This window comes from Lepidochelys kempii, chromosome 17, assembly GCF_965140265.1.
Source record: "Lepidochelys kempii isolate rLepKem1 chromosome 17, rLepKem1.hap2, whole genome shotgun sequence".
Taxonomy (NCBI): Eukaryota; Metazoa; Chordata; order Testudines; family Cheloniidae; genus Lepidochelys; species Lepidochelys kempii.
The window spans coordinates 15,086,405-15,111,044 of NC_133272.1; positions in this window are offsets into that span (position 1 = coordinate 15,086,405).

The window sequence follows — 24,640 nt, forward strand, 5'->3', positions numbered from 1 at the left end:
CAGGAGAGGAAACGTCTTCTCAACACCACTTCCTGAAATAGCAGCAGCAGAGAAATTTGCTTTAAAAAAGGTGAAAATGCCTCTGAGGAAATCTTACATCACAGAGTTTAATACATTATGTTAAAGCTGCAACCTCATTTTTTCCTCAAGCTCTGTTCGGTATACTGCAGCATGATATTACATTCATTCTCACATTTTCAGAGAGATCTGCGGTACTTAAACACTAGCAGGCTTCACTTTGAATTTCTTTGTACCCGTGGGTAAATTTTTGATCTGAGTATCTTAGGTCTCCATTTCTTTTTTATTTATTTTTTAAATGGCAGTATAGTTTACACTGCATGTTGTAGTGAGCTCAGATCAACTCCAAAGATCTTAATTAGAGTCAGTGGAAAAATCTGATATGCCAAAGTTCTTTTATTGTTATCAGTATGGAAAACAAGTGACATTTGAAATGCAGTGGTGCATAGGTACACAGCGACGAGTATATCTGTCACAGCCATGGGCAAGCTACCGTGGTCTTGACAGAAACCCTTTAACCAGCCTGCAGCAACCCTATGTATCCACTATTCATAGGAAGGGATGAATGCTGAACGCAACCGCAAGTACACAGGATTTTTTAGGTGAGCAGCATAATTACCCAACTAAAATGTGGTCAGGGCATTGAAGAGTTCATGATACTTTCCCTAACAAGGAGGGGTGTTTAGTATTAGTGACCAGGAGCAGTCAGTTTAATGTCACCATCCAAAAGCAGCTGCTTAAGCAGCCTGGTGCCTCCTCAGACAACGCTGAGTCATTGGTTTAGTAATGCCTCATAGTGAAGGGTGCTATCTATAGAAGAGCTCTTCCTGAACAGCTAGTTTTTCTTGGAGGCCTCCCATCCAGATAGCAACCATGCTAGAGCGGTTTGCTATACCTGATGAAATCAAATGCCATTACAAGCTGAGGGGGCATAGGTGTGGGCTGTCAGTCATTATATAGGTTTTTCTCTTATAACGCACAGCTAATAAAAATTCTGGTTTTACCCATTAGCCGCAGACGAGGAAGCTGGCCTGTGGCCTGTTTAAACTGACATCACAATCAGATTTTCAAATCAAATTGAGGCACTCCACTTAAGAAGTGATTATATTTATTCAGTACCCCCGGTAATTTTTAATCTGCATCTTTGAAGTCAAACAAATTATCAGAATTTGAACTCCGAGCCTCTGACCTGCAAATTCATTACTGCTCCATCCACACAGTGCTCAATCCAGTCTGGTGCTGAGTGTTCTTAACTACAATGGGCTTTGATAGGAGTTGAGGGTACTCTGCATCTGTCCCTCAAAGCCCTCAGTGAGCCAAGATAACTGCTACACAATCATGTCCATCATAAATAACCCATCAGAGGTCATTGGAGCACACCGGTGTAGCTACGTTCGTTCATCACAAATTGCCAGTAACGGCTTTCATAAATACAGCTGGCTAGCAACAAGCAAGAGGAGTAGCACTGTTTAATTGCATAGGAACCCAGTAGACAATTGTCATCAATCCAACTGCTCCCCAAACCCCCCATCACGTTGGCCCAACAGTTCAGATTTGAAACACGAACTGCTTGGTGCAGGGCCTCAGCTGCAACACCAACGATAAAAATCATCTTGAAAAGACCATTCCTCCTGTAGGATTTGGTGGGTGTGATCCCTACCAATCTCAGAGTGGCCACAGCACATGGATGAAAGGCATGCATAATGGGGGAGAAGAGTGATCTTACTGGCTACAAAATAACATTTGTGATAGTTCGTTCCTTCCGCTGCTCCAAAGGCTGACAAACAGGTTAACTAGAAACTTTGTAATGCCGCTTAGCCAAAAAACAAGACACACACACACAAAAGGAGGAGGAGAAAAGAAAAGCACAGCTATAACAATAACAACAAAGTAAAGGCATCCACCGTCATCTCAGCTGCAAGCACTAAACACCCTGACATGAACAGGAATGCACAGAACGTGAGAGGACTGTCGGCTGGATGGATAGGTATTGCCAGTTATGGGGAGGAAGATGAAATAATAAAAGAAGACAACAGTAAGAGAGGAAACTAATTCAGAGAACAATATGAGATTCTTCTGGCTATTCAGCAGCCTGTGCGAAATGGGAGAAGAGAGAAAGATTTGTTGGAGGGTGTTTGCTGCTCTCTACACTTGAGCAGCTCTTATGCCACTGTTAAAATGAAAGAAGGATCCGAGTAAATATAGAGACATTTGTTTACTACCATCACCGGGTAGACCCCAGTTGCTATCTGTGAAACTAACTCCGAGAGGAAGGCCAGGAGGATTTGGGCCCATCGTGCTAATGTACGACTTTCTATTTTATGTCCTTACAAAGAATGAGTGTTATAGATGTTGGTGCATAACTACTTGGCTAAGCTCTTTGTAATAACTATGTGGCAGATATTTGATTGCTGCAGGTTTGGTGAGATGAGGGTTCATCTATGCTCATTATTCAGTGCTTCATCAGTTAGTGGTAGCACCAATGGCAGACAGAAACAGAACAAGTCATTGCTTGGGGCACAACAGAAAAACAACAGGCCCCATCCATTGCACGGCAGCTTCAGCATTGCCAGTAATGTGGGGTCAAAAATGGGAATCTGGGTGTGCCAGTGAAATGTCTCTGGGGAACCTGTGGTCGCCTCCTTGCCTACACACCAAACCTGCCCGGATGTTAGACCACCTCGCATAGGATTCTCCTGATTGTTTGGCATTCATGGGCCAGCCTTAAAATGCATGGGCTCCCCTCAGAAAGAGGATGACCACCAAGGTGCTGGTAAGGTCAGACCACAGACTGCCTCCTTCATTGTTCCTGGGGGAATTGCTGACAAGTTGTTTCCTCCCAGATTTGGTCCCACTTCTGGAGAGGGCGATAGGGTCAGGCTGAGTTGTGGTGTTTGCATGGGATGGGACCCCCTCAAGGAGCTGGATCCCAAGAGGCCACTTGATCTGCATGTACTTGTGGCCTGCATTACTCACACCCACTGTTCCCACTAAGCTGTGCGTGTGCACACAGATCCTAAGCCCCGCGCTCACAATGAAACACATGCTCAGTATTTCCAATTCAACCACTTACAACCCAGCAACAGTAGTTTCAATACACACTCCTTGTCACAAACAGGGGCTTGGTCAGACAGGCCTTAAGAGCCTAGAAACAGCACCAAAGGTAGATCCGGAGTCCTAGAGTTAGCCAAGAGGCAGGTTCATCACTACAGCTGGGAAAGGAGTCCACCTTGTTACACAGACACTCCCTGGAATTCCTTCTGGACTTTGAGAGGTGCCTGGACCAACTGGGGTCACAAGGGAAGCTGTCAGTCTGGCCTTCCTAGGTAGTACTTCCTATGGCGTTTATCTCCACAGGGTCTACATGACAATGCATAAGACCTTATCACGGCTGCTGGGTCAGCAAAATGAAGGTGTCAGCTGTCCTGCTGGCCTCATTCCTCGTCCTCACAGAACCTCACGCTATGGAGTCAGCTCTCAGACCACCAGAGGTGGCCTGGCAGTAGCCAGCACCAAGACTGTAAAGTTGCAGCACAGAACTGAAAGGATCAGACCGAACATGGAACAGATTCTTTCCACAGGGGCACTAGCTGTGTTTTAAGCATCGTGGGATTTCTCTCTCTTCACCCTTCGTGACTAACTCTGGTTTAGGAAACATTTATGCAAAATGTACCAAATTTTCCCCAAGGGAATGGGGCCGATTCCTTAACAAAGTTGGCCCCCCTGTTAAATAAAAGGAGGCACAGCTTTAAGGCCACATATTAAAAATAGCGAGAGGTCAAATCACACGCCAACGATTCCCACACAAAATTGGGCAAAGAGCATGAGAAGTAACAACATTTCTCACAACGCCAGTGAGTGGGAGACCAGGTGGCTTGTTGAGCTGGAATCGCCACGTGATCTCGTAAGTCTGAATGCAGAACATACTGATAAACAGTATGAAGAACAGGAAGACGTGTGGTACCTTAGAGACGAACAAATATATTTAAGCATCAGCTTTCGTGAGCTACCCTTCACTGGATGCATCCGATGAAGTGAGCTGTAGCTCACAAAAGCTTATGCTCAAATAAATTGGTTAGTCTCTTAGGTGCCACAAGTACTCCTTTTCTTTTTGCAGCATATCTTGTCGTTAAGATGAGGCGAACTGAGTGCGGCTAACGGAATTTACACCATCATCTCTGTTCCATAGAGTTCTGAACCAGGACTGTATCAGCCACAGTGCGGGGCACAGCACAACACACAACGGAGGTAAGCGCTGCACTGGCAGGGCTGACATTTCCCACAGGGATGTGTGCACAAGCAGTTATGTAGCACAGTCTCTCGCTATCCTTCTGTAACAGTGTTACGCCTTTTCCAAGTGTATAGCACATGGGTGCATGGCTCACTGAGCAAACAAGAGAAGTTTCACTTTGCCTCGGCTTGAAAGAGTGTTTTTATCCATCCATTAACTGACTGATGGGGGGGAGAAAGCAGCTCCCTGGGCCAAATTCTACATGGAAACAGCTCCCTGGGCCAAATTCTGCACGGGTACATGGCTGTAGATCTGGCATCACTCCATTCACCTAACTGAGAGCTGAATCTGGCCACCTGTCCCTAAGGGGCAGACTCACGGGTAAACTCTGGCTGCTTTGTGCCACTCCAGTGACTCAATACAGATATAAACCTGGTTTAAGCAGCCAGTTAAGTTGGGTTTAGGGTTGCTTTGTGGCTCCAAAATGATGCACATCAACAGCATTCACAATGATTCTGGCTCTAAGCATTCAATGACATCCTAAGCTAAGCTCTAGAGTTTGCACGGTCATTTGTTAAATGCATCGTGACATGCTGTTTACCTTCAGCTGCCATGTCGAGGTCGTGCTTTGGTTTTACCCTCCTTTTTTAAGAATTTCACAAATCAATGCCTGTTAATTGATTATTCCCCTTTTATTACATATTTGTGGTTTGCGCACATGCCTTGGTGCAGATTTGTAGAGCACTTTGCACCTGTGAAGTGCTCCGTAAGCGACAAGCATTATTACAGTATCTGTTTAAATTGGCATGTAATATCAGGACAAATAAAGGTCTTTCCTTGATCACAGACCGCAGAAGAGGAACAGACCAATTAGGTCATTTCCTCCAAGTGTTGGAGGATTCACTGTACTGGAGTTGTTCAGGGCTTGACTACAGCAGTGCATTTGATAAAAGGCAATAATGTCGCTGTTCCACGTCCGTTACACCTGTTCAAAGCAAGTGCAAACGCTACTAACTCAGGGTTCTCTAGTGACTTGCCACCACCTCTTCCCAGCGTGTGTGAAGTGCTACCAAGTCAGGATTTTCCACTCACTTCCAACTTATGGCCACATCCCATCCCTGCTTTGCACAGCTGTAATAGCAGATACAAGGCAGTGGATAATCAGGACCGATGTCTTTACTGAAATATCCCTTTTACAGTCGGTGTGGTTCTGTGGATAGCTACGCTGTTTCTGAATGCTGTGAAGTACTGCATTTGTTTTTAAATGCTGGACATAGGGAAAGCAATATCTCCCCTGAGGCCCGTATCACCCCTTTGGATTTCAGTGTCCTTACATTAATGTGACAGGCAAAAGGTAAAACAGTCGCCTTAATGGTGGATGATCTCAAGTAGTGATTGTTGCATTTCTGTTTCATTTAGATTTGGATCCACATCAGCTCAAAGACTGGGACCTGGGGTGAGGTCCTATGTAAAGGAAGTCACTGCTGATTTAGAAAGTGTCATGTATACTCTTTGCTGTAACCTGCCCTCTCAATCTACCCATCAATCCTATGTTTCTCACAACGGCATGTGAGCACCCTCAGTTATTCTGCCTGGTACTCTATCAGCATCCTATTAAATTGAGTTTGATTGAAGGAACTCTGCTATTTTACTGTAAATTAAGGCCAGTGAGTTTTTAGAAAACAAAGTACATTCTACAGGCGGGGAGCCTTTGTGGTAGGTGAGACCCCACTTCGATGGCTGAAGGGTTTGGCCAGCTCTGATGAAGTGATGGGATTGGGAAAAGGGGGCTTCCTTCGGGCGTGGGCAGGGTGAACAGGCAGCATACTGTGACAAGCCACCAAAGGGCTTGTGGCTCAGCACCCAGGGCGGTGACTTCTGGTTCTGTGGCACTCGGAGGAGGAGAATAAAGCTATTAAAAAGCAACAAAATCTTGTGAAATGCTGGCCCCAGGTGACATTTCACATCATGCCCCCATGTGCATCATGGTTGACGGTGATGGGAGCTGTGCCATCGACAGAGAGGGACACACACAGATGGATCGGGGCACCCTAGCTTTGCCACACGAAGACCCACATTGGCTACTTGCCGGAACCTTGAGGGCTGCACCTAAATTTGTTTGTAGATATACATGCATTTGCAGAACGAAGCCCACGGGCTGACAGCTACCACCTGATTGTGCTAATATCTTCCTCGGTAGATTAATAGGAATGGCTAGTTTGTATTTAACAGTAACCCGGAGGTGATCTGCTTGGCTTACTCTGCTCCGGCAGGGAGTGGAGTGGCTGTGAATTGGGAATCCCTGAAAAGGACTAAAGCCGAGTGATTTCTAAGCAGAGTGATCATGCTGGGCAGGGCTCTAGCAGGACTGGCTGGTGCTTTAAATAGCACTGAGTGTTGTGAGCCGGTCTCTGGAATACAAAGAGAGGCTGCTCCATTGTGTGGGGGTTCTGCTGCTCAGTCCTCAGACAGGTCTTGACCTCCAGAGGATTTACTGCCCAGTGCTCTGAGGGGCCAGTCGGGCGGCCTCATTTGCTCGCCTATCAAACTCGCAGCAGCTGCCCCAGGAGGTGAAACAAGCTGATCTTTCTTGGTGTGAGCAGAGCAGAAAGGCTGATCCGACTCTAAGAGTTTAATAACAGTGCATGACGAACATATCTGTAGGGCACTGATGGACTGGATTTCAGTATTTATGGTTCTCTGAGGCTGACTGCAGAGCCAGAGCCAGTCAGTTAGTGAGAGCCTTTAAAGTGCTCCACAGCCCCAAAAGGCCCAAAGCAATTAAATTCTGGATTGGGGGCACGGAGCTCTCCTTTGGAGGGGAAAAGGAGGAAGCCACTTTAAAATGGTGGCTTTAAAAAGCAGGGCCAATGAGCTCATCCCTCCCTCAGCAGCTGCTGGGCTGGGGACTTCCTCCTGCCTGCAGATGTGTAGTCAGCCCTGCTCAGTTGGATATTGATTTGGTACGGGGCCACTGAATGATCACAATAGCACACACTGAATACAGTAACAAGAGCAGGACACGCTGCTGATCTAACCACTGCACTGAGGGCTTGATCTGCAAGCCTGGCAGCTCTTGGAAGCGGAGTCCACTGGATGCTCACAGCCAGCTGGGCTGAATGGCTGTGGAGATCCTGATCCCCTCCCCATGCTCAGAAGCAGCCACATCAGGCTTCCCTAGCTGCCCAGCTCTGCTCACCTCACCACTGGGTGGGTCTATTGGGAAGGCTCCAAGCTCTTCCCCCTTTTGCAAGGTGGCTTTCTTCCCTGAGCAGCGGTTGCTGATCCTGCCCCATGACTCCCTTCCTCGGGCACTCTTTCGCAAAACAAGGCCAGGAGATCAAGGACACAGAAGTTAGAGTTGGACAAGAACAGTCATGTTAAGCATTAATAATCCCAGTGCAGAACAGGAGCCATCTCTTTAGCACTCTGAAGGATGCTGACTTTGGGGGCGCTGTTACCCAAAGGACATTCCACCACCCATCTCCCGGTAGAGCCAAGGCTAATGCTCACAAATGATGTCTGGATACCTGTGGCATGCTGGCCGCTCCCTGCCTCCCAAGAGCCCCCTCACGGGCAGGGGTGGCTCTGCAGTTCCCCAGTCCTTTTTTCTCCTTCACAGGGCTCCTTCAACTCCACCCAGTCCACAGGAAAATCAAAACATTCCCCACCCGGGGTCCAATACACACTGGCCCTCCAGGCCCCAACCCCGATTCGTTGTCTCTCTCCCGCCTTAGCTGGGGGCTTTCCAGTCTTCTTTCCCAGAGCTGGGTCACAGTTCAATGCCTCTGCCAGTGACAGTCTTGTTCCCTGCAGATGCTTCTTCAGCCAGCTTCAGCTTCTTGGGCTTCTGCTTCCAGACCATCCAGCAGCTTCCTGCCTCAGGCAGTCTCAGAAACCCTCTCTCAACTGCACACCTTCCCTGATGACTTTCAGGTTTAAAGGAATCACCTGGTTCCTCTCAGGTGAAGCTCATCTTATCATCAGGGCTGGCTTCGTTATGCGCTAAGTCTGGTCACATAATAGGACAACAGTTCAGAGTCCATAAGAGAAATGGTGGGGAAAAGTCTAGAGGTAAGCAAGAAGCTCATCTTCACACTCCATTAAAATTAACGTCAAGTGAGGGGCTTAATTAACAATGGAGAGCGAGTGAAGTCCTTGCACTCCACAGAAGAGCTACAGTGATTGTTCTACACTGTGTCTCAGTCCTGTCTGGAGGAACTGCCTCTGTGAGACTCAGTTTCTCTTGCCCATTCAATCCACATCCTTCCTTCTGAGATGTTCATCAGGGGACTCAATTAGTGATAAACTTCTGTGCTGTAGGTACCCACCAACTCCATCTACAGAAACCACCTAGCAGACGCTCTTTTGTTCACTATCAGCCTGCTCTGGATTCCAACCATTATCCTAGAGGTGAAAAGCTCCATGACCCATTAATAATTTGCTGACCCTAACCTCCATCACAGTGTTGTTACAATTCTTTAGAATGATTTCCCTTCCATGGGGAAGCAATTTTAATCACTGGCTCTGAGAGGAAAAGGAAGTGCTCCTAAAAGTCTGCCAGGGTATTGTTTTACTTTCCCCTATCATTATTTGGAGTCATAGGCCAAACCATGGTGAGAAAGAATTTCTTTGTTCTACTTCTTTACAATACTCCGAGTAGCAAAATAAAACAAATTAGCCAGTTAGGCCATTATTATGCACTTATGGCCTTTTGATATTTATGATTTATAATAGAAATTTGCACTTATCTAGCACATTTCAGCTGAGGCTAAACAGTAATGATAAAATGTTGCATTTTAATAGTGCCTTCTGTCCAAGAATCTCAAACGTAGAAATGAGGCCTCACATCACTACTGGAAGGGTGGGTAAGTCTTCTTATCCCTTGCCAACTCTAATGAGTCTGGGGGTATTTGATATGTTCCTTGAAGTCCTGGTTTCTGGAGTCCTGTGATTATGTGAGAGAGTCTCTGGTTTGCTTGTTTGTTTTTTTTAAATGAAAAGAGTATCTAGCTTTCACAGTTGCAGAGAAAAAGCTTAAAAATGTGAACTCTATAAAGGCTTTAAAACCCAGAACACCAAATTTATTATTAAAAAAGAAAGAAAATCTCATGATTTTATGATTTTTGAGCACTTGGGACAACTAAGGCAGAAAGGTTGAAGAACTTACACAAGGTCATATAGCAACTTGTATACTTGCATTTTCCTTGCACAGGAACGGTGCCTGTACATAGACCTAGGCACCAGCAGAAGATGATTTTCTACAGATGCAGGCTTTTTATACTGGGTCACAAGATGTTCCCTAGTGACATATTTAACACAGTAGGACAGGTCCTCATCTCACATAAATCAACAAATCTTTACTGGCTTCAATGGAGCAGCAGGGAGGGTCCTTTATTATGTGTTTGTACAGTGCCTACGATAGGGCAGTCCTGACCTGGTTGGCTTCTAGGTGCTCCTGCAATAGAAACATGTAACCGTAATGAATGATTGATAATATGCTGATCTACGCCAGCTGGGCTCAGAGGCTGTAAGCAGCTGCCCTGCACCCCACATCATCTTGATTGTGCAGAAGGGTTATTACCGATGCCGCTAAGAGTCTTGCCAGCTATCTCAGCCACAGTCAGAGCTTAAACCCATTTCTCACGGCCTTACACTAGGATGTGGTCGAAAGCAACGAACCTACAAAATGCCGACGGGGTGATTCTTGCATGGTGGCTCAGCAGGAATGAGATCACAGGAAGAACGGATGGAATAGAACCCTTAGCCGATAGGCCGATATGATTTGTCAGCATGGGAGAGAAGTTTTGATCATTAATACAAGACACAGTGGCTGGGCTGGAGAACATGCAGCCACAGAGAGAGACTTCACAGGAGGCCCAGGTTAAGCAAGAAAAGAGACCCTACTTCTGAGATGTGAGGTACATAGTTATAGGGTTCCAAATATATTTTTCTACAATCCACGGCTGCCACTATGTATGACACAGTTTGGGGCAACTGTGCTTGTACTCCCCCTTAGAGGTTCAGCCAAGGGTACCCACTTTCAGGCTTCTAGTTCTCCAGCTGTTGTTTTCTTGGTGGAGACCCATGTCTCTCTCCCTTCTGACCAGGGTATTTCCAGGATGCACAGTTCCCTGCCTTCACTGTGTTATTCCCAGCACAGGACAGGCTGACCAAGGACCTGCTGGCTCTCTCTTCAGAAAGAGTTAACAGGTGTAATTGCTACAGGTATAAGACACCACACAGCACTTCCTATGCAAACTTACTTCATTCTTAAGGTAACAAGCAGAAAACATTAAAAACAAGAGAAGAACCTACATGCTGTGACAAAGTTCCTGCTCTACCTTGGTGGGTCTTGCGCTTATTGGCAGATTTGCTCGCTTTGGAGCTTCACGGCAGCCCTCAGCTTGGCCGTTTTTCTGAATTCACAGTCCAGGTCGACTCCTCCTGTGTCTGACCAGGAGTTGGGAGGATTTGGGGGGAACCCGGGCCCACCCTCTACTCTGGGTTCCAGCCCAGGGCCCTGTGGAATGCAGCTGTCTAGAGTGCCTCCTGGAACTGCTGTGTAACAGCTACAACTCCCTGGGCTACTTCCCCATGGCCCCCTCCCAACGCCTTCTTTATCCTCACCATAGGACCTTCCTCCTGGTGTCTGATAATGCTTGTACACCTCAGTCCTCCAACAGTCCGCGTTCTCACTCTCAGCTCCTAGTGCCTCTTGCTCCCTGCTCCTCACACGCACACCACAAACTGAAGTGAGCTCCTTTTTAAAACCCAGGTGCCCTGATTAGCCTGCCTTAATTGATTCTAGCAGCTTCTTGATTGGCTGCAGGTGTTCTAATCAGCCTGTCTTAATTGTCTCCAGAAGGTTCCTGATTGTTCTCGAACCTTCCCTGTTACCATACCCAGGGAAAAGGGACCTACTTAGCCTGGGGCTAATATATCTGCCTTCTATTACTCTCCTATAGCCATCTGGCCCGACCCTGTCACAATACTTGCTAAGGAGCTAACCAGAGATCACCCTAACATGGGCTCTGGCAGGAGCAGTCCTTCAACCCTCCACCCATGGGGATTCCTTGTGATTACCAGTTCATCACAGCTTCAGCTCAGAACAAGTACTCAGTCTTATGGGGTGTCAGTGGGCCCAGTCCTTCCAACCTACCCTAAGGATGTACAGGTCTCCCAGAGTACAGCTAAACCACAGCTGGGAGCCGGCACTCCAGCCCAGGTAGACAGATGCACAAGCTCCACTTCAGCTAGCACTCTAAAAATAGCAGTGTGGACATTGCAACATGGGCTAGCCATTTGAGTATGGACCAGGGGGTAGGACAGGCTTGTTCTAAGGGGGCTAGACCATTCTACAATGTCCACACTGCTATTTTTAGCATTGCTAGTGCTTTTATCTGGCTGTGCTGGAATGCCTGCTCCCAGGTGTGGGTAGATGTACCCTAGGAGACCTGTACACCCTATCCTAAAAACCTCATTATTGTTAAAGCCTTTCACAAATCACAGACCCACTAAATCCCATTTCTTGACATTCTTCTGTGCATCACCAGCCATGCAATATCAGAGCGATTAACCAAATCCAGTAGGAGCTCTGGGTCTCCAGACACATTTTATATTCTAGAATAGGTTGAGCAGTTGCAGGAAAGAAAAATACAAGTCACTTGCTTCCTGCTAGATTTCAAGGCAGCTTGGAAGAGAATTATCCTCATGTCTATGTATCTAATTTTGTCCCTCACGTTTTGGCAGCTTGCTGCTACTGGCTTTTACTTTATCTCAAAGAAAGCTCAGGATGACTGTTCTTGTCAGGGTAGAAGGAACCGTCGCCTCCATGACAGCAGGGAATTAATAGTCCAGACTTCTGGGTGCTGCTGCTGGCTCTGCCACTGTCTCCTTAGGTTATCATCGCACATCTGTACCTCAGTTTCCCCACCTGACAGAGGAAGGCTGTTCTACATGCTGTTCTTCACAGGGCAGGGCCTTAATCTTTGTGATCCTCTGCTGGAAGTTACCTTATAAGCAGCAGGAGAGAAACAAATGACCTTCTACTATGTTCTCAAGAGGGACCATAGCACTTCCCTGGCCAGAGTAACTTCCTACATAAGTCACAATGAAAGATTTAATACTTTTGTTGACTTCAAATCAAAGATCCTCATTCACCAGTATTATGCTCAAGTAACTCACTTGGCTTCGACAAAGCTATGCTCACTTTACTCTGGCATGAGAAGAGAATCAGGTCCATACATCTTAAAGACAGTGAGTCATAGGGAATTAATTCACTGAGATGCTTGACTGAGGAGAGCTGCTTATGATGCAGGCTCAGTATTTCTCTGGAACATTTTGGAAAATTAAACATGCTGTCAACACAAAAGTTTACTTTTATGCAAATCAAAATGTCAACATCTGGCAGCGGCGCACACATATTTTCCTTTAGTCTGTCTCTAGCAAAGGTTGTTTTAGTTTTTCCACCCCAGACACTCATCATCGTAGGCATTCTAAGCACATCATGAGGTAATTTTCCTAGTAAAGGCAAGTGTAGAAAGCTAAGCGTTGAATGCTCTTTCAAAGCCACCAGGAGTATCAGTGTTTACTTGTTTTCCAGCCTGTAACAGATGCTGCCATTCTATATTCAAAGTGTCTCCAGAAAAAGAATAATAATGAAAAAAAAAAATGACCACACCAAGGTTAGCAATTGACAATTATTTGTCAATAAATCTCCTCTCCTTACCCTCTCAGTAAAGTTCCTCTTTTACGAATGGGTGACTTGAACATCCCAGCCTGAGAGATTTAGGTTAGACACAGAAAAGAATTCCCAGAATGGTATGGCGAGGGACAAAACTAACTCGCAATGTTACTATCAAGCAATTCTGCAATGCAACCCTCCGCTTTCAAACTCGCTGAGCTTTGACAGCAAGTCCTTTGACATGTTTTTAAATTTAGTTGTAAGGAAATCAAAATAAAATACTAGCTATAGTTTATGATTTTGGTTGGGTTGTTTTTTTTTTGAAAAAAAGCAGTTGATGAATGGAGGAAACTGCTGGTTATCAAAGACCATGATTAAAATGCCAGTTCATGCTTGCATCCTCTGAGTGACCTGTCTTATTCCCACCACAGTTTGCTTTAAACCTTTAGTCTTCAGCACTTTGGATCTGGTTTTCTGTTCCGTTGCACTGATTTAAATCAGGTTTAACTCCATTGAAGCCAACCCGATTTTCAAGAGTGGTGTAAATCAGTTCAGCTCCATTGAATTAAGTGGAGCAGCACATTAAACACACTAGCTGACAATCTGGAGTTAAACTGGTTTAAGAAAGGAGAAGCAGGCCCTTTTTAATGCATTACCAGACACAACTTCATTATGGCTAATTCTAAGAAAAATGAAACAGTGCCTGAGAGTTCTGTACATGTTCTGGTTGTGGAGTGTGGACTGCCTCCCTTTCACTTCTCAGCCTGGGGACTTACGTCTATTAAAGCTATTTTCCCCTGCTCCAGTGTAATTAGCCTTCACCCCCAGAAACAGCGATCTCAAGATCTGACCCCCTTACAGTCCATAAACTTAACTACAAAATTGCAGTGGTGTATGACTGCTTGCCATAAAATGGGGCGACAGTACAGTTGATTTCTTTTGTATTAATTACTGATCAGCATTTACCTCCAACTTGCCTTTTGGACCAGAACCTGTAAGGTGTTGAGCACTCTGAACTTCAGTTGGCTCCATAATTTACAGGCATACCCTCCTCTAAGCAATGAAGTAATTCCTCCCCGCCTTCCCCCACACGCCTACAAGCTCAGTGATATAAATTTGCATAATCACACTCCAGGGACTTTACTTCTAATCACAAACATAACTAAACCCGCAGTGTGTGAGGAAAAGTAGCTTTTCCTAGAAACATGGCCATGTACAATTATTTTGAAGCAATATAGAATATGTACAGACAGCCGTTAGCATAGTGTTATTTTGAAGAGTTATATGCTACAAATGAAAAAAAAACTGCTGCTTAGCTAACTGCTCCTAGTTATCCCTTGCAGCAAACAAATAAACAACACGGTCACCCAAAAACTTTTGAAAAAGCAGATTAATCTGGTTTATGTCTTAAGAGTTAGAAACCACTTCCCTTGGTGCATTTGAACAGTCTATGGTCAGGTGAGTTAAGGTGGAAAACTACAGAAGGCAACAATCCAACACATTAGGCTCCCTCGGGTACATCTAAATTGCAATTAAACACTCCTGGCTGGCCCAAGTAGATGTCTGGGCTCGGGCTGGAGCCTGGACGGAGAGACCCTGCCCCCTCACAGGGTCCCAGAGCCCAGGTTCCAGCCTGTGCCCAGACATGTACACTGCAGTTTTGCAGCCCAAACCCCGCAAGCTCAAGTCAGCTGACATGGGCCAGCCATGGATGTTTAATTGCAGGGTAGACATACCTTAGAGGCAAATTTTCAGAGCATTTGCATGGGGTTTTAATGGGAGTCATGCTGCTGAAACCCTGCATGGCTCTCTGAGAACGTACTGTGTCTAACTGCATGTCAGTGAACTTTCATTTGAGAATTTTGCACAATTACACAACAGCTGCCTTGTGAATGAAAATGCTGCTGCAAAGGGATTTTTTTAGAGGGGAGTGGTGGCAGGGAAAGTATATTTATTTTACTCAGAAGCACAGCAATAAATCTAAAGGCTACATCCTCTTCACTACAAGAAGAGATTTATTTAAAAAAAAAATAAAAATGGAAAAGGGTCCTATATATGGATTTGAGAGAGAACCAAAAAAGGATGTGATCCTTAAAAGAGACTATAAATTATTAGGGTGTTCTAAAGCTCTGGGCTAGGCCCATAACTGATTTCCTTTTTAAGACATGAGACTGAGCTAAACACCTGTAGACTTGATTTGTTCATGTAACAGCGCAATCTGCCCCTTTAATAGCCCCAGAAGGCCCCAGTGTGAATCCTTAACTAGACAGTTTGTTTTACTTGTTGCACGCTTTTCTTTCTTTGTGAAGACAACAAACAGAGCTTTGAAGAAAAGGCCAGAAACCTACCTGGGCATGGCAGACAATCTATCACCAGCTGGTGACTAGGGCCACCAGCATACAGTTCAATATCTACACAACTCTCTCATCTGTCTGAAACAAAGAAGCCATCTGAGGAACTGTAGGCATTTTGCTATTCCTCCTGCCCCTGATTTGCAATACTTTGGATGGGTCGACGTGTGTTGCAGCATGCCCTGAACATTTGTTTCACTTGGACTTGCCTGGGTAGGAATATTAAGACACGTGTGTCTACATTTGATGCAAGACACTACTTAGTTGGTGTGAGCTAACTGAGCTGCTGATTTGGCTTGATGATTTTAAACAAGGCGCATTTTTCTTGCTCTAAACTGCAGAAAGTCAAAATGCCCCCGCGCCACTTCCCACAGCTCCCATTGGCCAGAAATGGTAAAGTGGGAGCTGTGGGTGGCCGTGCCTGCAGATGATCAATGTAAACAACTGTCTTGCGGCCCACCAGAGGATTACCCTGACAGGCCCCAGTGACGGGCTGCAGGTTGCCCACCACTGCTTTAGTGTATTAATCCTAACAACACCCCTGTGAGGTACGGCAGTGCTATTACCTTCATTTTAAAGATGGGCAACTGAGGTGCAGAGAGATGGAATGAGGTACCCACATCACAAAGGAAGTGCATGGCAGAGCAGAGAACAAACCCTCAAGACCCAGACTAGTACCGCTAGCTATCCTTCCCCACTATTGCCAAACCCAAATGTTGCAAAATCATGTGTCAGAGGGAATGAAGAAAACAGGCAATCATCAAGAGATCCATCCCCTCTTGTCCACTCCCAGCTTCTGGCAATCAGAGGCTAGGGACAACCAGAGCATGAGGTTGCATACTGGCTAACAACCATTGAGGGACCTATCCTCCACAAAGTTACCTATTTCTTTTTTGAACCCCATTATAATTTTCACCTTCACAACATTCCCTGGCAATGAGTTCCACAGGTTGACTGTGGAAGAAAGGAGGTGAGGAGAGAAAAGAAAAAAAAGGGGTGGCAGCAAAACTCAGGCTTGATGCTGGTGCAGAAATTCCATCCCAGAATAATAATATTAAAAAAGCATTTACCTTAAGAAACCTCTTCTGCTTTGCATTGGTTTTAAAATGAGCTGTTGAAAGAATTGCATTGTATGCTAGGAGTCGTACTGGGACACAGTAATATATTTGAAGATGAACTTTGCCTCATCTTGGCTTTGATCTCTGTATTGCTTTTGACCCACAGTGCACACAAAAGCTACAATATTCCATACTATCTGATAACCTATTTGTAGACAACCGAGAACTCCCAAAAATTGCAAAACTTGATCTGTTTTGATCCCAAAATAATCGCGATCAATTGGTATCTAGGTTTAGTCAGTGGGAGAATGCACACAACAGGACTACATACAGTTGGGTTCTCCCTTTGATTTATAGTAGTTGGGATAATTTATTATTTATAGTCTAGTTGCAACGACAATGTTCTAGGGCTCCATTTCAGCAAAGCACTTCAGCATGTGTTTAATGTTAAGCATTCACTTAAGTTGCATTGACTTCATTGGGATTTAAGCATATGCACTGAGAGTTAATTGACTTCAATGGGATTTAGGCATGTCCTCAAAGTTAAACATATGTTTACATGTTTTCCTGAATAGGTTATGGAATTACATTCTTAGAACGAAGGATGTGCTCCAGTTCTTTGCTGAATTGGGGCTTCGTTCAGTTCTGACAGAAGCACTGCACAGTAATGAACAGGGGTTTTCGAAAAGAGGAGATCAAACATTTGGCAAGAAATCAGCACCAACGGAGGTGGTAAAAGTCTAGTGATGTGTATACTAGTCCAATACACATGGGAAATAAACCGAGAGCCTCAGTTCAATAGGACACCTGCAGCCAGGGTTGTTGACTATAAAGCTAGCAAGAACGGGTGGAAAGCTCAGCTACTGAAAACATTTCATTCCTCTCAGAGGAATCATCTTCCCCATAGGTGAAAGGCTGAGGTTGGCCTAGGTCATCTTGCCTTTTCTGGAGGGTAGATTCTGTTTGACTTAGCATTTTCCTGTCTTAAAAATTGTATAATGTCTCAGGTAGTTAATGCATGATAACTCCTAATGGGCATACCCTTGTATTAAGTGTTTAACCACATAATTCACATTCAGACACCTTTAGGTAATATAAAATATTAGGCTTATTTCCTACACATTCCAGGAGGGAAACATATCTGCATATATTAGAACCATCACAGATCCACTGATGTGGATTATTTTACTCAAAGACTTTAAGGCCAGAAGGGACCATCATAATCACCTAGTCTGTCCTCCGGCATACTGCAGGCCACCGACCCTCACCCACCCACTCCTGTAATAGACCCCCTAACCTCTGGCTGTGATTTAAAGACTTCAAGTTACAGAGAATCCACCATGAACAGTAATTTATACCTGCAAATGACCCATGCCGTATGCTGCAAAGGAAGACAAAAAAAAAACCCCAAACAACCCAGGGTCTTTGCTTATGGGTAGTTTCAAAGTATCCTGCAAGAGCATGTGGTTCCATTATTCTGCAAAAAACAAATGGGCAGTAGAGGATGCAGACGAGATGGGTAGGAATCCTTATACAGCAGAGAATGCTAGCTGGGAGTGAGGGAGTATTCCTTTGGCTTATTGAGGCAGTAGGAGGTGCAAGCTGAGGGGTGAAGAAATACAGGGTGCTGGAGAAGTACAGGGTGCTGGCCAGGGGAGATGGAGCTGTACCTGAGTTTGCCGGTGCAGTGGAGGGAGCTGGATGGGTGGGTAGGAAGGAATCCTTGGGCTTGCCAGTGCAGTAGAGGGAGCCTATAGGAGATATGGGGCTGTTCTTGCACTTGCTGAGACAGTTGACAGTGCCAGGTGAGGGAAAGGGTGTTGAGGAATCCTTGAGCTTGCTGGGTAGCTGGCACTGGTTGTGAAAGGTTTCAGTTTGAACAAGAGTGAACAGCTGATGTCCAACCCCTGCAAAGCAATCTGCGGCATGGCCACTGTGGTGGGAACCCTGCCGGGATCACATCCCCCTCTCTGGTTGCATCTTTCAAGCCTGCTACAGGGTGAAAATCCAGTAGCTGTGAATGGAGCAATGCAGAAAATGTAGCTGTTTCAATGCAGTGGGGAGCAAAGAGTCAGCGCCTCACTCTCGAGTCCTCGCACCAGCCACTTCTCACAGCCTGTCTGCTCCCAGCCTTCACACTGGGCTCTTCGGTGCCAAGCCCACAGTTCAGGCACTTCAGCAGACCTGGATGCTTGGGACTTTTGTTCTATTGCTTCAGTCCTGGCAGCATGAGTAAATTTCCTGATTCTCTCTCTTCAGTATACCTCAGTAGTCTCAGGCCATCTCACTGAATCCGTTCTTATTGATTGAGGAAAAGGCTTTGGTTCTGCAAACCACAAGCTGTTACTCGTGAAACTATGACAACTCAGTATTAGCTGCAAATCGATGAAGTTTTTAAATGCAGCCAAAGCAACAAAACTCACTTACTGCTAAACCCTGATAAGCCCGGTGCTGGAACAAGTCAAACTTTTATCTTAACTGCTCTATGATCTTTTCCAGTTTGATAGTTCCATTTGTCATATTGATAAGGATTATGACCCATCTTCTGTGAGATTTTACCCTATCTGGGAGCACTTGTACTGTGGAGGAGATTGAAAAGGAGGCTCTCTGCTTTCTCCCCACACAGTGTATTCCCATTCTTACTCACTTCCCTCCTCCAGTCTCAGCTATTCTCAAAATCCTAACAGAAAACGTGAGCAATGCCAGAGGAGATTTAATCAATGAGACAAAGCAAGGTTAGGCTGTGACAGGGCTCACGTTGGCATCCATTGCACGACTGGGACCAATGGCTACACTTCCCCATCCCTCAGTACTGGCCTCGGGAATGAGGCACTTACTTCGTAGTGGGAAACTGGACTGTTTTCCCTGTAAGAGATTTTTCACTGGTTGAAGAAAATTCATTCATTCATCAACACGCAGGTGCTGAAATATCCCTGTAGTGTTTAAGGACTGACAGAAATAGAGGTATCTATGATTAGATTCTATAGATTCTGTTCTCCCATGGGAAAACCCACCAGAATGTTGTGGCAAGATAAGGTTCACCTCAGTGAATTTCCTCTGAATTCATTCACTGGGGACAGGGTGTTTTCCTTACATGTGAGCATATGCATCTTTGTCCCTTTGAAGTGTCTGGTCCACCAAAGAGGACAATAGTCTACTGAATGTGCAAGCTCATGGAGTTACTGCTTTAGCTCAGGCAGTGAAGATTCAAGCTTCTAGCACTGAAAGTCCTGAATTCAAACCTCACTGTCAATCCAAGTATATATGGGTCACTGGAGAGCTGGTGGTTGTGGGAGGGTTCAGCTTTCAAGTCCAGTGAAATCTCATGAGTTTTGCAGGTGACTCAAAGCTATTTGTGCAGTAGCCCTGTGACTACTTCCCCTCTAACTCCAGTGGAGCTGGTTGGCAAATGAAAATATTTTGCAATGAAAAATGTGTCCCCTTTCTGTCAGAAAAAATTTGGCCAGCTCTAACGCCCAGGACTTCCTAACCTGCAGTTGACCCACAGTGCTGAAAAGTTAACACAGCCTCAGGGCACGTGTCTTGCTCAGAGAAGAGATGCTTTTTTAAAAAAGGGAGCAAGGTCTGGTCCTCGCACAGATTTTGCACTGGTCTATTTTGGTAAGGCGAGTGATTGTCTATGGAAATAGGGATACTGGTAAGAGCCCTAGTGGGGATGCAGTTATGCCAGTATAAAGGTGTCTTATACCCCTATTGTTATTTCCCTTCTCGTACAGGAATAAGCTGTATAAAAATGCCTATTTTGCTTTTCATCGGTATATCTCAAAGCACTTTACAATTCGGTTAATATATTTGTCCTCACAACAGCCCTGTGAGGCAGGGCAGTGCTATTATCCCGCAGTGTACAGATGGGGAACTGAAGCAAACAAAGGCTAAGTGACTTGCCCAAGACAGAGAATGGAATTGGATGGCGGTCTCCCACCCTCCAGGTTAGTACCCGAACTACTAGACCATCTTTCCTGCTCAGCATACCACCACGTAACTCTTATACAGTGCTTTGCATCGGTAGCTCTCAAAGCTTTCTACAAAAGAGATCACCTTTAAGCCAGTATAAGTTCTTCCACACTAGGGGAATTGCCACAGTTCTGGTATAGTTAAAGTGGTACAAGTTCAGTGTTTAGACAAGCCCTTCAACACATTTTAATGAAATGCTCTTTAGCAGTGTAAGTCTAAACCACTGGGTAGTGTGCATTACAAGTCCCACTCTGTGCCAGTCTGCAGAGGAGATGACTCGTGGGCTCTTCAGCTCCTGGCTTTAGCTCTAGAAGCACACGGTTCAATCCCCAGTGCTTTAGCCAGAACGGCAACTGTCACATTAGACCCTACTGTAACAAATTTTAATGTAGACAAGGCTATGGTGTGGATTTCCTCAGCTTACTGAGATCTGTGGGGAGAAGTACACATATTTCAGGTCCATAGTTACTTCTTGTCAACTTAGACGTGGCATCTTATGTAAGTGGTTATATTTTAAAAAAAACATATTACGTCAGACTTCTTACTCTATTATTTTTATTTTATGCCTATCATATTTTAAAGGCAAGTGTTTTGTGAGGGTTTGTAACTCTAGAAATGTTGCCTTATGGAAAAGTTCTTGCCAATGGCCATTGTAGCATCAAAGCACATGAGAAAACTTGAATTTCTATACGTTTCTCACACAAAACCACCTTTGCTCAGAAAATGGACACATTTGTGTTGGGTTTTTTTAAACCATCCCATCTACCATAGACTCTGATGTTGTAAGTGGAAGGACACTGGCTGATCCTTGAGTTGCAGGGAACCTCTCTGCCTTTTATGGTTCCTCATGCAGGGAACCACTCAAGTGGATCCAACTGCTGGACTGGGGCCTTGGACAAACGTTTTATGAAATGTGGCTGATTTTCCAACTTGAAATTAAGCACAAAGAAAAACAGCCCTGAGTAATTTTTCAGCTTAGGAATGTCTCACATACCTTTTCTATCACAATGTGAATGCCAGATATAATTTTTTGATTAATAGGGCTATATCATGCAGTAAAAATAGCTTTAGAAAAAGACATTCATTTCAATGGATGCATGATCAAAGTTCCAAAATACACAATATATTTTATTTAGGATTTCAAAGGAACCTAAGAGAGTTAGGAGCCCAACTGCCATTAACATTCAGTGGATTTTGGAAGCCTGATTCCTGTAAACCCCTTTGAAAATACCAGCCTTCATATAGTAGAAATAATTCTGCAAAATCTATTTTTGAAAGTGACACTAAGGGTAGGTCTTCACTGATGAGTTACCTTGGTATTTTACTCAGCTGTTGCTCTTTGACCCCCACACCATCCACACACAACACTCTTTTCACCCAAGCTTGGGGATGCTTTCTAGCAAGGCTACCTTGCCCAAATTGGGCATATAGGTTAGAGCCCTGGCGCCAACTTTCTCTCAGGCTACCAGCCCACTTTGCAGTTAGGAGGCAGGCTAAAGATCACTCAGATGCTAATAGTCCTCCGACGCCTTCCTACAATTTCTCGTGTGCCTGGAAGGACGGACAAGTTCTCCCACAATTCACGGGGAAAGAATCTTTGAGCAGCTCAGCTTGCTGCCGTGCTAAGAACCATGGGATCTGCCCCCAGAAGTCCTAGCGAGACGCATGGGTGAAGTGCAGCGTCAACGAGAACATAGTACCTCAGGTAGGGCTTTGCAGTGAGGCTGCTCACACCTGGGAAAAGTATATTAACATCAGACTATTAAACAATTGTAGAAACACTGCTTGGAAATACATGTATGGATTGATTAGTGTCTATTTTAAGTAAGAGTTTAAATGTAGATTTCAAATTTTCAAGGTGAATTTAAGATCTATGCATGGTGCCAGACTGGCAGTGCTAGGAAGTAAATTCCATGGGCTATTCACAGATGGAGGCCCATCTGAGCACTTTACATACATTAATGAATTCATTTATTCTCACGACACCCTTGTGAAGTAGCTCCCTTTTACAGAAGGGCAACAGAGATTAATGGCCAGGTTTGCAAAAGAGGTCTTTACACCCGCCCTTAAGTATCACCGTAGGAGCCGAGCACTTCCGGACATTGAACTCCATCATTAGGTGTTGAGTATTCGAGTATTTGGCAGCAGGTGATTTCCCCAAGACTGCTCTGGGAATCTGTGGCACAGCCCAGGACTAGGCGCAGATATTCTAAGTCCCAATCAAACGTCTTAACCATCAGACCATCTTTCCTTCCAGACATGCCCCTCTTCCCTGCAAAGGTGCTTCATTTTGGACCTGGAGAGGCTGCTTTGCGGAAAGGAGACAGCATAAAACCTCTCATAGACCCTTCAAACACCCTGGCCTCTAATGTGAGGGCCCCCATCAGCGGGCTAGCTCTGAGTTGGTGGCTTTTGTGCCTATTAGTAGCTGTTCCTCAAACATGCCATTAGAAAAAAGAAAAGGAGTACTTGTGGCACCTTAGAGACTAACCAATTTATTTGAGCATGAGCTGTAGCTCACGAAAGCTCATGCTCAAATAAATTGGTTAGTCTCTAAGGTGTCACAAGTACTCCTTTTCTTTTTGCGAATACAGACTAACACGGCTGTTACTCTGAAACATGCCATTGTGGGAGATCAGTTCTGTCCATGCATTTTTCTGACAAGCGTGAACATTTGTGTAATCATTCATTGTATCGCGTGAGAGTTATCTGCTTAGCATTATCATATGCAGTGCTAGCCTGTGTTATTTTTCCTGGCATGTCCATGGGGTGGGGAATGCCAATTCCATTTCTGTTTTTCTTGTAGTGAACTAGGGTTTACTAAAACATGGTTCTACACTATATAATTTCGATGGCTTTTATTAATGCAGACAGTACAGTCTCCATAAAGAAGAAAAATTACCAGTGGAAGATAAAACTAAAATACTAGTTGCATTACAATCACATTCTAGTGCTGCAATAAATTGCATGAAGCCAATAAAGCAAAACTAACTGAAGATATTTGACACAAACCAAAAATGAAATGAGAGTCATTATGCAGTCTGCTACAGGGACCTGCCTTGGGGTAGTTAAAGCAATAAACTAGCTGGGAGTAATCTTTACTTATTTTAAATTGCATATTCCAATTGCAAAGCTGTTTCTGGCATTTCTGCCACACTTACTTTACTCTGCTCAGAAAGAAGAATTACATGTCTGCATAAGTCATGTCCTCTTACATGGAAATCATATCTGCAGCACTGATAAGTCACTTGAATCATATTATTGTTTATTCTAACATTAGTCACTATTTTCTGCTGTAAATTAGCTATTCTCCAGAAGAGTGGAAACTAGATTGAGCCAAAGCTGCAATTATTTTTTAACACATCCATGTTGGCACACAGAGGACATTAACGGGCTATTACTACAGGGGAATCATCATCAGTCGGTCCACAGGTCAGTTATAACAAATGTAGTCATGCCATTAGGCCACCGGTATCTTCAGTTATCATTACATTCCTCCCTCCCCATTTATTCTCTTCTGTTGTCCAGCTGACCTGCACGTGTGTCAAAATGAGCATGGGAAATGCCTTTGCAATAGTCAAGGTTAAATCCTCCCAGTCATAATTTGCCACCTGGTCCCTTTCAATACCCCACCTCCACATATTTGTGTGTTAATAGGTAGAAGGGCAGCATATTGTTTCTTTATCATGCAACCAGCTCTGCCACTAATTAATTGCCTGTTATTCTCTCTTTTTGTGTAAAGGTAACAGTCCTTACATTTCTATCAAATAGAGCTAAATTCCATTAAGAAAAGGAGGACTTGTGGCACCTTAGAGACTAACCAATTTATTTGAGCATGAGCTTTTGTGAGCTACAGTTCACTTCACTTCAGAGCTCTCTAGAGTGGTCACTTTGGATGGGCTATTACCAGCAGGAGAGTGAGTTTGTGTGTGTGTGTGGGGGGGGGGGGGCGGAGGGTGAGAAAACCTGGATTTGTGCTGGAAATGGCCAAACTTGATTATCATACACATTGTAAGGAGAGTGATCACTTTAGATAAAAAGAAAAGGAGTAAATAAACTTGTGGCATCTTAGAGACTAACCAATTTATTTGAGCATAAGCTTTCGTGAGCTACAGCTCACTTCATCGGATGCATGACAGGTTTCAGAGTAACAGCCGTGTTAGTCTGTATTCGCAAAAAGAAAAGGAGTACTTATGCTCAAATAAATTGGTTAGTCTCTAAGGTGCCACAAGTACTCCTTTTCTTTTTGCGAATACAGACTAACACGGCTGTTACTCTGAAACCTGTCACTTTAGATAAGTTATTACCAGCAGGAGAGTGG